We start from the raw sequence: 17,199 nt of genomic DNA on the forward strand, positions 1-17,199 counted from the left end.
AATAATACTGTAATAACTTTGTATGGTAACAGATTGTAGCTAGACTTATTATCATGATCATTTTGTAATGTATAAAACTGTCAAGTCACTATGTTGTACACCTGAAACTAACATAATATTGTTAGTCAATTATACTGCAATTAAAAAAAATTTGACCAAAGACTTCTTTTGTATGAGTGATTTTCCAAGGAGTGGGTTAACTTTCATCAGATTGTCGCGTCAAATACCTTGAAAAGTTCATTTGACGGCTGACACAATGGAAGCCCAGAGATATCCTATAACCTGCCCCAGTTTTCAGTGTGGCAGTGGCAATGCCAGAATTTGAACCTGTCGCCTAGGTTCCTGCACAAAATGAATACAAATATAAAGGTCACTGTCCAGTAATATAATTCATGCTCACTCCAGAAACAGACCTAGACACTATTAATAAACATGTTATATTTTTTAAAAAGCAGAATGCAAAATTTATGTACGATAGCAAGAGATTCCAATGTAAGTCTGTGTGTGTTACATTAATATACATACACAGAAAATAGAGTGGAAGGAAATAAACCTCAATGTTAACAGTTACTTCCAAGTGGTGAAAATATGGCTATATTTTCCAAATCCTTGATAATGAGCACATACTGAACTTGTGATAATAGTAATAAGAAAATACTTTAAAAATTAAAACTATCTGACATTATGGAGTTAAAGATAAATTCCTCAACCTTGAACTCAAGTGTCAGAGGCAAGGAAAAGTTTCAGACTACTCAAGGAAACAAACAAGAAGCACAGTACCAAAAAAAAAAAAAAACACTATGGCAAAAAAGGAAAGAATAGCAATGTCACATTAACAATACTGGTGGCAAAAACCAAGACCTACATGGCTCCCTGGGCTCGTCAAACTCCAGTACTTACTACATCACTGGCTCTTACACCAGAAGAGTCAAGAGGCCTGGAAATCCTGAATGTATTGAAAGATGGTCACACTGAGTTTGAAACAGTTATCTGGGATGGATGCAGAGAACTACCGATCATATAAACAAATCAAGACTATTTCTTTTTCTTCTGGGTCTTCTCCTAAAATAAAAATGTGAAATGAAAGCAGAAAAGTTCTGGGAAGATTCATATGATAAAAAAGTTTAGAACCACTAAAGGAGGTTAATAAATTTATCTTTTCCTAGCACTAGGTTTTTAATTCCAGTCCAAAAATCCCTTATCCAAAACTCCTGGGGGTCAGACAGGCTTCAGAATTCAGAAAAAATTTTCAGGTTTTTAGAAAGGTTAACATGGTACATATTCTATGTGTTACAAAATATTCTAACCAGCGTCTGGGGCAACACTCTGTAATTAAACAAGTTGAAATTTTTGTGGAATAAAGTGTAAATCACTATACTACATATGATAAATAAAGACTACAAATAGCCTTATATCAGTGCAGACTGGCTTTTGCTGCCAACTGAGGTTGCTACAACCTTCTTAAAAACCTTCCATCTTCACAACAGTTTGAATTTAGGAACCATGGATAAGAAATTATGTACTTCTAATTGATTACATCTGAAAGGTGAGATTATAAGTTTGTTTCTTTCCTGATTTTCCAAATTTTCTACAGTATCATATTATTTACATGTAACTGATTATTTACAAAATTAGACTCCGTTGCATTTTAGAAGGGGATAGAACAAAGTATAGAAACTCACCAACTTGCAAGCTGGGTTAAAGAAAGAAAGAAGATTTTGTTCAGAGTCTAAAAGTCAAGGAAGTAACTTGAAATAGCTTTGAGTTTAAAAGCCTTTAAAAGTTTAGTGTAAGTTTTTAAACTAAACACAATTAACATTACTAATATGCAATAGGATACTTACTCACTAACATTCAGAAAGTGATGTTTTATTAACTCATTTTTTAACTTACTATTTCCCAGTCCAGTAACTGCTTGTGACCAACCGTCTTTCCCAAAGATGGCACCTATCCCCCACTTCCATTACCTCCAATGTTTTTCTTACAAGGTTGACTCTGACACTCCTCCTGTGAGAAGTGGGTTCAGTGTAACCACTGCTGCCTCCTTGAATATGGCAAGCTTGTGTCACTACATGACTTCCAAGTCCAGGTAACAAAAGGCAACACAGCTTCCACTTGGTTCTCTTGGGATGCTTACTCTTAGAAAACAGCCACCACCATGCTGTGAAGAAGCCCGATTAGTCTATGTGGAGAAACCATACGTAGGTGTTCCAGGGGACAGTCAACTTCACTCATGAGGCACATGAGTGGAGAAGCCTCCAGATTCTAGTTTCCAGCCACAAAATTACCACCAGCTTTCCAGCCTTTCTAGCTAAGGTTCAAGCCGTCTCCACACTGCTCTGTCTGAATTCTGGCAGAATCCATAGTGTAATAAAATGCTTTTTATTGATACATCACTAAATTTCAGAGTGGCTTGCTACATGACAAAAGCTAACCGGAAAAAGCACCCCTTTCCTAGTTCAGTAACTTCATATTAAACACACACACACACACACACACACACACACACACACAGCCTAAAATCAAGCTTTTCTCAACATTAAGGAAGACCAGTCTGCCGATGAGAAATTGTACAGACTATTTAAATAAGAAAGTTTCTAATTAGAGAACTTAACAATTCATCTCAAATATATTCTGAGTACTTACTACATGTAAGACACTTTGTTAGTCTAAAACACAAATACGAATAACAGATAGTCTAGTTATTAATCTAACCTAGGGAGGTAGGAAATAAAAATAGGTACACAAATACTATAGTTTATGGAAGTACCTAAGTGACAAAATAGGAATATAAAGTTAACTCCACCACAAATAGTTAACTTAAAAATGATTTTGGGGAGTTCCCTGGTGGCACAGTGGTTAAGAATCCACCTGCCAATGCAGGGAACACGGGTTCAAGCCCTGGTCCGGGAAGATCCCACATGCCACAGAGCAACTAAGCCTGTGTGCCACAACTACTGAGCCCGCCAGCCACAACTACTGAGCCCACGTGCCACAGCTACTGAAGCCCGTGCGCCTAGAACCCGTGCTCTGTAACGAGAAGCCACCACAATGAGAAGCCCGCAACAAAGAGTAGCCCCTGCTCACCACAACTAGAGAAAGCCCACATGCAGCAATGAAGACCCAACAAAGCCAAAAATTAGTTAATTAATTAATTAATTTTTTAAAAATGATTTTGGACTTATAAACAGCTTTTTGGTTCTGTTAGGAAAGAAGAAGAGCTTTAATAAATACCTAAGAAAACATGAAAAATGCAGGCCTCATTATGTGTTGCTTAGATTGCGAGATTATGAGTTTTGTTGTTCTTTAAATTTTTCTGTATCTCCCAAGTTTTCTACAGTAAGCATATATTAGATTTTTTTTAAGAAAAAATATTTCTAAAAAAGAAAATAATCATTTTATTTCATTTTTTAAAATGTGTTTAAACTATACTATGAAGGGGTCAAGTAAGTAGTCAACAAGCCTGTAACAAAAGTTGGCTTGGTGTTTATATGTTTAATATGCAAAATAAAGTTAGTGTTTAAGGGAAAATTTTAGTGTAATAAAAACTGCATAAACATGTTACTTGATTTACTATTAATATCTGCATTTCTTCCCTTTCTTGGCTAATTACAAATGTCTACAAGATCTCCCCAAATAACAGACAAAAACTAACTCAATAAGCTCCCATCTCTTGGTCATGCCCTCCTGGTTGTTCCCCCTCACAGTCTCTCTTTCTCCAGCTCCCTCCCTGCATCCACCTGTCATTTCTAAGTCAGCCCTTCTCTCTACATCTCTGATTACCCTTCTTTCTAACTCTAAATGTCTCAGTCTGACTGCCCCCTCAGTGTTTCCGATGTCCCCTCTCTATCTCTGACTGACCCTCACTCTCTGCCTTTGGTGTGTGTGTATTCCTCTTTCTTTTTTTTTTTTTTTTTAATTTTATTTTATTTATTTATTTATTTATTTTATTTATGGCTGTGTTGGGTCTTAGTTCCTGTGCGAGGGCTTTCTCCAGTTGCGGCAAGCAGGGCCCACTCTTCATCGCGGTGCGCGGGCCTCTCACTATCGCGGCCTCTCTTGTTGCGGAGCACACGCTCCAGACGCGCAGGCTCAGTAATTGTGGCTCACGGGCCTAGTTGCTCCGCGGCATGTGGGATCTTCCCAGACCAGGGCTCGAACCCGTGTCCCCTGCATTGGCAGGCAGATTCTCAACCACTGCGCCACCAGGGAAGCCCATTCCTCTTTCTATCTCTCCCTAAGTGACCCAACCCAGTGTGTGTGTTTTCCCCTCTCAGACACTGCCTTTCTATAAGTCTCTCCCCTATAGTTACCCCATTTCCAAGAAATTCTTGTTAACTTTTCCCTCTAATCTTTATAAATAAGCAGGCTTGGTATTATTAACTCTATTTTACAGATGATAAGAAAAAACAAACAGGATTATTGGTATCAATTTGAGAGGTGAAGATTTAAATCCAAGTGCTTCCCTTCTTTCTTTAATACTCCTCTGGTATTCCACGGCAAAGAACTTGAAACAGCACAGGTGCAAGCCAGTATTAACACTACACATATTTTTTCCTAAGAGGCAAACCTGATATTAAGGAGCACCACACACCATTTGCCCATATTTTTGCCTCTGCACCAGGTTTAACAGTCATGAACTGTCAGCCACTTGCCCATTCCAGAAATCCATTATCATCATATGCACAGGTTAACCCGTGTTATTTGGGAACCTCAGAATACTAGACACCAGAACCTGCTGTTTCCAAGAGTGCTTCTCTGTTTTTATCCCTAGTCCAAAACCAGCCATGTTTGACATTTAAAAAAAAAGATACAAGAGGGACAACAGATAGTTATGAAACTGAAGAGCAAATCTGAAGAATGAAAACTAGACAGAAGGCCAGCATGAGATCGTGAAAAATACACACCACAAACTGGGAGCAACTGGTCCGTGTTTTATTGAGAGGAGAAAATCCTCTTCAAATGCAGGCTTACCGCTGCAAAGCAATACCCTATAACTTCTCTCCTATCTAAACCTCTGACAACTGGAATTTCTCTGTAATTCAATAAGCTCTTAGGAGTTACCCGGGCTTCATCCATCCTACTGGGCTCATTAACAGAAAACTCTAAATGTTTTTTTTCCCCACTAGGTAAGAGCACATTTTCTGGTGGGTGGCAATAGTAGAAGTAGGGTTCTCTTTCAAGACATGAACAGCCTAGTTCCATTTCTTCTCACTTCTCCTGTGGGTGGGAAGCCTGCAACTAATACAATTCAACAACTAAAAGAAACGTCTAAATTATAGTTCAGGTTAGTGATTGTCAAAGATCATCCTACAGGTCACCAGTTTTATACACAGTGTGAGGGCTAGTCTTGTATTACAGGTTTATAATTAAAAATCTATACTTTTACTTCTGGCACTAGTTCATTTACTTCTATTATGTCTAATGAGTGCACAAGTGCCAAATCAACAATATACCAGTCTTACCATTCATTCTGGTGAGATATTTTGTGAACACTGAGCTTATGGAGCTAATGAGGACAGGGTCACAGATTCAAAAATATTAGCCAATTAATTTTCTTGTTTTTCAGGGTTCAATGGTCACAGTCAACAAACTTAACCTTGACTAACAAAAAAATACAGTGATCATGTGAAGCATTTTGGGAATGAATATATATGTATCACCAAAATTCATGACTATAAGAAAAAATATAATAATAAAATTAAATATAGTAATAATAATAACACCATCTTTCACTAAGCCTGAAAATGGGTCTACCTTCCAAAAACTCAAGTAAAAACCAATCAAGAACAAAAATGTTTAAAACATTTAGGAAACATAAAGGAAAAAATAACACATTATAGCACACAAAGTAGATTTTAATGGAAATGACTCTCTACTGTCATAGTTTATACACAAGTCTGTAGTAAAACAAAATAGTTATCTTGCTGATTCTTAACTATATAAGTCAGGATGAAACTGGCAAAGTGGAGCCAGGGAAAACCACATCAAAAAAGTAAAGGAAACATTTGCATCTGCAGACATCTTGTAGTCAACACAGCATCTGAAGGAATGAAAAGTAAACATTTCAATTCTTAACTCTAAGACTTTGCTTTGACCAACACATCAGTTTTCTCTATTAGGCATTCCTCCTTGGTTTCTCTGAACTCTCACTCCTTGCAGATACACACACACCAGTGCCACCATCAGCACCTGTCACTAAGTGTTTCCACTTTCAAAAATGAGGGTCACCAAATCTTCTGGACACTACCCACTAGATTGAACTTTTACAGTCAAATACTCTGGCTTTAAAAAAAAGAAAGGCGGGGAGGCTGGGGAACCAACAAAAAATGCTCTATAAAACTCTGTCCTACATAAATCACAGCAAGATCTTTTTTGATCCATCTCCTAGAGTAATGGAAATAAAAACAAAAATAAACAAATGGGATCTAATGAAACTTTTGCACAGCAAAGGAAACCATAAACAAGACAAAGACAACCCTCAGAATGGGAGAAAATATTTGCAAATGAAGCAACTGACAAAGGATTAATCTCCAAAATATACAAGCAGCTCATGCAGCTCAGTATCAAAAAAACAAACAACCCAATCCAAAAATGGGCAGAAGACCTAAATAGACATTTCTCCAAAGACACACAGGTTGCCAACAAACACATGAAAAGATGCTCAACATCACTAATCATTAGATAAATGCAAATCAAAACTACAATGAGGTATCACCTCACACCAGTGAGAATGACCAGCGTCAAGAAATCTACAAACAATAAATGCTGGAGAGGGTGTGGAGAAAAGGGAACCCTCCTGCACTGTTGGTGGGAATGTAAATTGATACAGCCACTATGGAGAACAGTCTGGAGGTTCCTTAAACAACTAAAAATAGAACTACCATATGACCCAGCAATCCCACTACTGGGCATATACCCAGAGAAAACCATAATTCAAAAAGAGACATGTACCACAATGTTTATTGCAGCACTATTTACAATAGCCAGGACATGGAAGCAACCTAAGTGTCCATCAACAGAGGAATGGATAAAGAAGGTATGGCACATATATGCAATGAAATATTAATCAGCCATAAAAAGAAACAAAATTGAGTTATTTGTAGTGAGGTGGATGGACCTAGAGTCTGTCATACAAAGTGAAGTAAGTCAGAAAGAGAAAAACAAATATCGTATGCTAACGCATATATATGGAATCTAAAAAAACGGTACTGATGAACCTAGGGGCAGGGCAGGAATAAAGACGCAGATGTAGAGAACAGACTTGAGGACGGGGTGGGGGTGGAGCTAGGACGAAGTGAGAGAGTGGCATGGACATATATACACTACCAAATGTAAAATAGATAGCTAGTGGGAAGCAGCTGCATAGCACAGGGAGATCAGCTGGATGCTTTGTGACCACCTAGAGGGGTGGGATAGGGAGGGTGGGAGGGAGGCTCAAGAGGGAGGGGATATGGGGATATATGTATACATATAGCTGATTCACTTTGTTGTACAGCAGAAACACAACATTGTAAAGCAATTATACTCCAATAAAGATGTCAAATAACCCAAAAAACTCTGTCCTAGTAAATAGTCAATATCTAAGTCATAAACACAGATAATTGTTCTGCTACAAGCTCCAATGTGCAGAAAGAAAACTTCGTTCTTACTATGGGTTATAAACGAAGCACCAGTCCAACACCACACCCCAACAACAAGAGCATTTTGGAAACCTCTAAAAGTAAAAAATAGCCTAATATAATCTTTAGATAAAATGCAATTCCTTAAAAAAATTTTTTAAAAAACCCTGCAATCTGAGCACGTCTATTTACAGCTTTTTTTTTTAAGTTTATGAGTTAAGGATAACTATCCTCATTTTACAAACAACAAAAAAGAAATGGAATCTCAAGAAAATACTTTACCTAAAATTATCACCATCATTTTTTACCATCATCACAGTCATCAATTACAACAGCAACAAAATAATGAGCACGTACTCACTCCAGCACTACTTTATGTTCACATCTCATTTAATCCTTAGAGACACCTTGTGAGGTAAATGCTATCATCTCCATTTTAGAAATTAGTAGACAGGCTTAGAGAGGAGAAATAATTTGCCAAAAGTCATAAACTAGAAGTCACAGCACCAGGATTTGAACTCAAATTTGTTCAACTTTGTACATTCAACTAAGTCACTGTACTGCCATCCTCTTTGTTTTTAGAACCACATTCAGGTATTCTTCAACCAATGACTGCAGAATAAATACAAGATTACCTCATTACTATACCTCCAAACCCACAAAAAGTTGTTTGTAAAATCCTCTCTCTCCACAAGGGGAAAAATAACAGGAAAAGCCACCTGTTTGGAGTCTCAGAGCTGAAATGCCAGAATAAAAACTAGACTGGAATATTGGCTGTTTATATTCTGAATTCTAACTATAAGGTAACACAGACTCCTAACACATATACCTAGGGTAGGTGAAAATAACTCCAATATTTCTTGTTTCAGCTAGTATACACAGGATAGTGGTACCGTATTAGAATCAGAGCTAGGTTTAGCACAAGCAGTATCTGAAAACGGGGAAGAGACACCAGACCAGCTGGAGACAGGCATCAGCTTAGCACATGTGAGGAACATTAAGCGCTGTCTGGGATACTCGTACCCGTGTAGCACTGAAGAAAGGACGGCTATAACAAAGCAAGAGGGGAGCGGGAGAGAGTGTGTGTAGACAGAAAGATAGTGAGCTTGCTGTATTTGAAACGTGCTTTCTCCCACATGTCACTTCTGCTGAACCCCATAACACCGGAAGGCAGGCAGGCCAAAGACGATTACCCCCATTTTTCGGACTGGGAAAACGAGGCTGCGGTAAATGTGCTACAAAGGATCACAGGTCTAGCAAGTGGCATACCCAAAACTCCTCCCAGGACATCAGATTCCAAATCCCGTGCTCCTTCCCTACTCAACCCTGAGAGGAGGCTTTACTGATAAAGAAAACTTTAAAAATCGGACCTGGAGTTTTCCGAGGGCGGCCCAAGAAAACCAGGAAGTACACCCTCTCTACTAGACTGCTCACTCCCAGCCGACAGCCCGGGGCTCCCTGGCAGCGCGGCAGACTCGCTCCAGAGAAATCGCCCGCAGCCCTGGGGTCGTCTCGGGCGGCCCCCGCCGTCCACAGCCCCGTACCCCTGGGGAGAGAAAGGGGTCGCCACGTCCCCGCTCAGTACCTGTTGAAACCAGGAAAGGAACGGCCCCTCCCCAGACAGTAACTGGGGAGAGGGCCCCTAGCGAGCACGCAGCCCTGGGAAGGAAAAAGGGCCTTGAGAGGGTCGCCAGCAACCCAGGGCCCGCAGGGGTCGAAGGGCGGGAGCTTCCCAGTAACCTCCGCCCCAGGAGGGGGCCGGCCCCACGCCTCAAGTGAGGAGAAAAACACCGGTAACAAACAAAGGGGAAAGAAAGCTTGTGCCAAGTGTGGAGAGAGAAGTGGAAGCGACGAGCCCCAGCCTGGGGTGCAGAGAGAGGGATAGACAAGGACACGGAGCGGATCGTTACCGGCGGCAGAGTCACTCTCCGCATCCGCCGCCTCCTCAAAGTTCCAGCTCTTCCGCTCGCACCGTCGGGGCGCGCGCCAGGCCTCGGCTCCGCCCCCGCCCCGGCGCCGCGGGGCCTTCTGGGGGCTGTAGTTTCCGCGAGGCCGGCCTCCGCGGGCCGCCTCCCGGTCACGTGGGAGGAGGAGGCAGTCAAAATGGCGCGAGAGGGTAGATGTTTGCGCTCCTGTCTGCTCAACCCGTCTCCTGCCTCTTAGCTGTAAACGGGCTCAAATCTCCTCACATACAGCTCAATCATACCATTCCTCCTCTTCTTTTCACAGACAAGTTTCTTGAAAAAGTTAGTCTAAACTCGCTGTCTCCGCTTCCTTCGTCCTCTACCCGGCAGCTTCTGCCCCCACAGAAAGTGGTCTTGTTGCCATCACTCATGTCATCTAACTTAAGCTTTAGGCACCATTTGACGCTGTTGGACATTATCACTTATTTTATGACACTATTCAGGTTTTCCTTCTTCCTCTCTGGTCATTCTTCTCAGTCTCCTTCAACAATTCTTTTTCTAACCTGCTTCTTAAATATTAGTGTTCACCAGAATTCTTGGAGAACACTAATATTTAAGTGTCCCTTCGTGTCCCACAGGCATCTCAAATGTAGCAATTTCAAAGTGACTCTTCCCTCCTCCCTATTGACTAATATTCACTCCAACCTTCAACCTAGATTCCTCCGTCTCACTCCTTCATCCACTTATGTCCAAATGGGCACCAAATTGTGTAGATTCTATGTCCTGAGTATCTCTTGAATCTGCTCCCTCTTCACACCACTGCCAGAGATTTAAATCAGACCCGTCTCATTTCTTACCTGGTCACAGCGTGGGCTTCCTTACTGGTCCCAGCACTTCAGCACCTCTGAGTCCTCCCTACTGCCATCAGGCCTATTTATGCAGCCAGCAAAATTTAATCATATCACACTTTTGGTTAAAGCATTTAAAGGATCCACTTGATTGGCTTTGGGAAGAGAAATGGAAGTGAATCTCCTAAGTGGTTTTTACAAAATATGGACACCAGCCCCACTACTTACTGTCCAACCTTACACATGTTGTGGTTCAGAGAAGAGAGATTTATAGCAGATCTTATTTCAGGGTAGGTGGACATCAGTATGTTTTAAACATTCCCCAGATGATTCAGTCATTCAACAAGATGTATTTGGTTGACTGCTATATACCAGGCTTTGTGCTGAGTACTGAGAAAATAATAGTGAACAAGACAGTCCCTGCCCTTGTGGAGTTGACGGTCTCTTGGAAGAGATAGATATTAATCAAATGATTCCATACCAAAAAAATGAAACCAACAAAACAAAACCCCACAATTACCAGCTGTGAATTATGCAGGAAAAGTAATTCCTTTCCCTTTCCCTTTGCCACCCACCCTATGGTGTGAATCAGCATACGCTCTTCAGCTTATCAAAGGCTGTCAGGAGCTAATCTCCTCCCACTGCCTCCTATATACTTCTAGATTTACCAAAATGCTGAACTGCATAAATTGTTCCTCTGTTTGGAAAACCCTTCGCTTTATCCCTTGACTAACTTCTGTCTTACTCTGCTGCATTCGAAGCAAACCAGTAGAATACCAGGCACATGGAAGGATTTTCTGAGGATTGGACTACGTCAGGTGATAACTCCCAGGCAAGCAGAGATGAGCTAGCTGAGTAGAGGAGCCAGGCACAGTTGAACATGGGCTACTGGCAGCAGGGCTGTGTTAGCCGCTTTGGAGGCAAAGGGCCTGGGCCAACATACCCAACCTTCAAAACACAAATCAAGTGTCACCTCCTCCAGGAAGCCTTTGCTGAGCTCCCCCAGGATGAACTAATTGTTCTTTCCTGGGTTCTCATTGCACCCATGCTGACCTCTCTTTCAGTGATAGGCTAGAGCCAGCTCATTCCATCTTTGAAAAGCTAACTGTTTAATATTCAGGAATATTACAAGTCAGTTTTTAAACCATTGGTAACTTGAAATCAGCTGTGATGGGAGTATTTACACCACCATGGAAATCAGCAAATGACAAATCAGGGGGGTTTTGTTTGTTTGTTTGTTTTTGAGCATCAGTTTACCAGCATATCACTGCCTGTGTCTCAAAATGCATCTCTACACTGTATTGTAGTGATTACTCCCATATGAGAGACAAATTCTTTGTAACGACTTCATTTAGCAAATATTTGTTGATATTTATCATTGTGCACCTGAGACTAGCAAAATGCTGAAGGGATTTACAGTGAAGAACAAACAAACATGGTCCCTACTGTTATGGAGCTTATAATCTAGCAGATATGACAGAATGTAAACAAAGAACTGTGTGCTTACAAATTGAGCTGGGCTGCTTTGTTGTAGAACATACTGGCAAGGAGTGGCAGTGGACATAGAATACTATGCTACTTTAACAAGGTGGTCCAGGAAGGCTTCTCTGAGGAGGTGACATTTCCAGTGAGCACTGAAGGATGAGAAAGAGATGATCAAGGGGAGAACCAGGGAATCAGTGTTCCAGCCAAAGGGATGAGACCACACAAAGAATGAGCTAGGCTGTTCGAAGGACAGTATGGTCAGTTTTGTGGAATGGTATGAAAGGTAATTTTGTGTGTCAACTTGACTGGGCCACTGAGTGACCAGATCAAACATTATTTCTGGGTGTGTCTGTGAGGATGTTTCCAGATGAGATTAGCATTTGAGTGGGTGGACTCAGATAAGTAGCTTATTTGCCCTCCCTAATGTGGGTGGGCATCACCCAATCTGCTGAGGGTGTGAATAGAATAAAAAATGGGGAAAGGGAGGAGTCCTTCCCTTCTTGCCTGCCTGCTTGAGCTGGGACATCAGTCTGTTGGTCTTCTTCTGCCCTCAAACTGGGATTTACACCATTGGCTCCCTTGGTTCTCAGGCCTTTGGACTTGGACTGGAATTACACCACTGGCTTTCCGGGGTCTTCAACTTGCAGACAGCAAATTATGGGACTTCTCAGCCTCAATAAGATCACATGAGCCAGTTCCTCACAATAAATCTCCTTTTATATATGCATATATACAAACACATACATATATACAGCTATATAGGAGATATATATTTATCCTATTTATATACACATATATAGGAGATACATATATATCCTATTGGTTCCTATTTCTGTGAAGAACCCCTGACTCATACAGATGGCAAGAGTGTGGGTTGAGTGATCCAGATGACATGACAAGGTAATTAGGACCAGATGTGCACAGTCTTGAGGACATGATGAGGACCCTGGACTAAATTATAGCCAACAAAAAGTTTAAACAAGGGGGTAATGTTATCTGGTTGACATTTTTATACAGTCACTCTTGCTTTTGTTCGGAGGACCAGAGTAGAAGTAGAAGCCCATTTGCTGCAGTAGTCTAGGTAAGAAATTATAAAATGAAGTGCTGGCAGTGAAAAAAGGTGGGTGGTAGACTTCCCTGGTGGCACAGTGGCTAAGAATCCGCCTGCCAATGCAGGGGACACGGGTTCGATCCATGGTCCAGGAAGATCCCACATGCTGCAGAGCAACTAAGCCCATGTGCCACAACTACCAAGCCTGTGCTCTAGAGCCGGAGAGCCACAACTACTGAAGCCCGCGGGCCCTAGGGCCTGCGTGCTGCAGCTACTGAGCCCGCATGCCGCAACTACTGAAGCCCACGCGCTCTAGGGCCCGTGCTCCACAACAAGAGAAGCCACCGCAGTGAGAAGCCTGCGCACCACAATGAAGAGCAGCCCCCGCTTGCCGCAACTAGAGAAAGCCTGCGCACAGCAATGAAGACCCAACGCAGCCAAAAAATAAAAATAAATAAAATTTTTTTTAAGTTTAAAAACTTTTTTTAAAAGACTTAAAAAAAATAGAAAAAAGGTGAGTGGACTTGACATGTATTTTGCAGTTTGAGTCTACAAGACTTGCTGATGATTGAACGTTAGGGGAGGATGGGCTGGTGAAGGAAAGAGGACCCAATGGCAGAAATTGTTTACATTCATCTCCATATCCTCAGCCCCTAGATTAGGGCCTGGCACACAGTAGGTGTTCAAAAACTGGGTGTTGAATAAATGCATCCATTCTATGAGCTGAGCTCTGTGCCCTATCACTATCACCTTGCTTCACACGGCCTCTACGAGCCCATATACTACTTTATGCAAACTAGAAAAAAGTGTCCCTTTCTCCAGGTGGACCCTGTCCATCACCAGGGTGCACAGATTGATGAGCAGAGTGTGGGCTACATTTCAGCCCCCACTTACCCCCTCAGTTGGCACCCTTGTGCACTGCATAGTCTGTAAAACCACATATGGCAGCCCTGGCTTAACATCCCTGGGAGATGGTTTTGTGGAATTAATCCTAGTATTCATGGGGAGAATTTGAGGTCCAGGGAAAGGAAGCTGCCTGCCTGGGGTCACCAGAGCTGCTGCTGTGACTGAGATTCAAACCTTTGCCCTCTTAATCCCTGTGGGCTCTTTAGCTTTGGAGCCACACTGTCTCTCCCAAATCACTCAGCCCATCAATAAAGAGCTAAACTCAAAATGGTAACTTTGCTTCCTTGAGTTTCTCATCTGTCTCAGTTACTATTGTTAGAGTATTTCACATTTACATAGCATCCAATATGTGCTCGGTGCCTTACAAAATACAATAAAGGAATGTGAAACAAAAGGACCTTGATTTTTTTTTAACAGAATAAATAAGGAATGGCTGGTTTAAAGGGCCCTTAGCTCTTGGATTAAAATGAACTGTGGTATATTGGTTTAAGGTGATGCTGTAAGCAATACAGAAGAAAATATGCCCACGTGCAAGCTGTTTTTTCTTTGCATCCCTGACCAGAAGAGGAGGGGATATTGGAGCAGCTGGCTTCAGAAATATAAACTAGGGGGATGGGGGGTTATGGACATAAGGAAGAGAAACACCCTAGAGCAGGAAAATAATTCTCCCTTTAATAAATAATAGCGTTTAACACTTAAGTGCTTAATGTGTGCAGGAGCTGTGCTAAGCCCTTTATATGCCTGATCTGAGTCAATCCTCACACAACCCTACAAGGTATCATCTATTATTACCATCATTTTAGAGTGGAGGCAGCTGAGAGCCAAGACTGTGCAACTAATAACTGACAAAACTGAGATTTGAACCAAGACAATCTGGCTCTAGAGTCTGAGCTCTCAACCACTAAATTACATCACCTCTCATTCATATTCTCCTGATGCCAGGTCCCCTCTTTAAGCAGTGTGACCCTTCGGAGTCCTTGAGTAACTAATAGAGGATATCTGGTCCTCGGACTCTTGGAGATTCCATGTTGCCTGTCTGTTCAATGATTAGGGCTTGGTCATCTACAGCCTAGCTTCAAAATGGACAATTTGAACAAGACATATATAAGAGAAGAACTCTGCTGCGGACATTTCACAGTCTCCTTGGAGTTTCAATATCCTCCTAATATAATACCATAATTACCCAGATGGCATGGACGGTGGAGGAGAAATTGTTATTAGGAAAGAGGGACTAAATGAGCCTGCCCCTTGGAAATGTGGGCCCTATTGGTCCCTCCTAACTTGAGAATTCTTTCCTTTAGTGACCTGCAGCCAATAAATGCAGAAGGATCCAAATTTTATTGGGCTTTTGGGTACTTGATTCCTTCCCTCATGACTAGCATCAGTAAGTGCTACTATCTAGAACTGTATCAGTGTTGGGTATCAACTGGAGGAAAAATAAGACTTTTTAGGACAATAGGAGGGCAGAGTATCAACCAGACAGCTCCCATTTAATTCATGAGGAAAACATGATAGAGGACTCTGATGAGCAACAATGACTTCAGACCCCAAGCCTTAGTTAGGAGCCCAGAAAAATCTCCCGACTCTAATTGAAACCACCTTTAAAAGGGCATGGCAGGGCTTCCCTGGTGGTGCAGTGGTTAAGAATCTGCCTGCCAATGCAGGCGACACGGGTTCGAGCCCTGGTCTGGGAAGATCCCTCATGCTGCGGAGCAACTAAGCCCGTGCGCCACAACTACTGAGCCTGCGCTCTAGAGCCCGTGAGCCACAACTACTGAGCCCACGAGCCACAACTACTGAAGCCCGCACACCTAGAGCCCGTGCTCCGCAACAAGAGAAGCCAGCTCAATGAGAAGGCCACACACCGCAATGAAGAGTAGCCCCCGCTCACCGCAACTAGAGAAAACCTGCACTCAGCAACGAAGACCCAATGCAGCCAAAAATAAATACATAAAAATAAATACCTTTATAAAAAAAAAAGGGCATGGCAGCAACTATTTTTTTTTGGTTGACTGTCTGGGCTGTGAGGTCACACATCTGATGCTCTAATCCAACAGCAAGCTGTGCCAGTACCTCCAACACACACACACACACACAACACACACACGCACACACAATTAGCTTTCCTGCACCAAGCCTATTCTACCCGCCTCTTGACCTCAAGGCTTGTCCGGCTAAACTATCCAAAACCACAATGTCACTTGGAGGGAAGGGCTAGGTGATATTATGTCCATATTCATCCTGATCTGAGGGCAACTTGACTCCTTGGAGCTATAATTGAGAAAATAGTCGAATAACTTCTGCCACTTAGAATTTCCTGGCTCAGCTCCAACTGAGCCAGATAGTTACAGCTGGGCTTTAGGTTCCAATACAACACCATCTGTGCCTTGATTTTAACATTCTCAATACCTACCTCAGGATGTACAGCAAGACACCTCCCACCCCAGGGTGCCATTGGGAACCCCTGGCACACACAGCACAGAGGCTGTGCTGACCGCTGACTTAGAAGGCAAGGCGGTGTGTGTAATAGAACAAACATGAGATCAGGATGGGGAAACTTTCTACTGCTATAAAGCATGTAACCTTGGATAGTCACTAAACCTCAGTTTCCTCATCTATAAAATGGAGACCAACCAAGGCCACCTACATCACTGGGTTATCATGAGGATTAAGTCATATAATGGATGGGAAATGGTTTGGTAAACTCTAGAGAGGCAACAAGGAAAAGGGACATACACATTACACAAAGTTTTGCTCATAAGGGACAGGGGTGAGTAGGGAACAAAGAGATTTTTTAAATTGCAACACTAATTCTTTTTTCCCTTAGCAGAGTAGTAGGGGCAGAGTGACCCTTTTACAAAATTTCCTTCCCAGCATACAGTCCCTCGGCCCCAGACTCTTTCCCACGGCCCCATGGCACTCAGAGTCGTGATCCCTTATCCACAACACCCAGCACAGAGCCTTGCATACAGTAGAACTTGCTAAATATTAGCTAAACAATCATCTTTTCTACTCAGCAGTAGAACACCAAGAATTTGTCTAGACAAGTCACAAAGAGTTACATTCTCAGGGATAACCTAGAACTGGTAACCTGGCCCCTCATCTAAGGCAGTGAGACCCCAAATCGGCTTACTCAAATCAAGAAAGCAAGAAGCCCATTTCCACATAAACAGAACTTGTTGCACTCCAAACTGCCATGCTATTTCACATCTCCCTTCTTTTGTACATGTTCTCCCCTGTGCCTGGAATGCCGTTTCTCTCCTTCCTCCATCTCCACCAGGATCTAACTCGTGTCACCGCCACAAAACTTCCCCAACTTCCCTAGGCTAACAAGTCACTTCTGCCTCCTCTGTCCCATGAGCTCTCATACCACTTGGTCGTAG

At 42.1% G+C, this 17,199-nt stretch overlaps 1 protein-coding gene across 1 annotated transcript in view; it reads right to left on the minus strand.

The window, feature by feature from the left end:
• R3HCC1L (R3H domain and coiled-coil containing 1 like) overlaps window positions 1-9,604 on the minus strand; it is a 92,880-nt gene extending 83,276 nt beyond the window's left edge. The window contains exon 1 of the mRNA XM_036829595.1: window positions 9,533-9,604. The gene's annotated coding sequence lies outside the window, so the exon portion shown is untranslated. The remainder of the gene's footprint in view (window positions 1-9,532) is intronic.
• Window positions 9,605-17,199: the final 7,595 nt, after the last annotated feature.

Source organism: Balaenoptera musculus, chromosome 16 (genome assembly GCF_009873245.2).
Source record: "Balaenoptera musculus isolate JJ_BM4_2016_0621 chromosome 16, mBalMus1.pri.v3, whole genome shotgun sequence".
In the NCBI taxonomy this organism is placed as follows: Eukaryota; Metazoa; Chordata; class Mammalia; order Artiodactyla; family Balaenopteridae; genus Balaenoptera; species Balaenoptera musculus.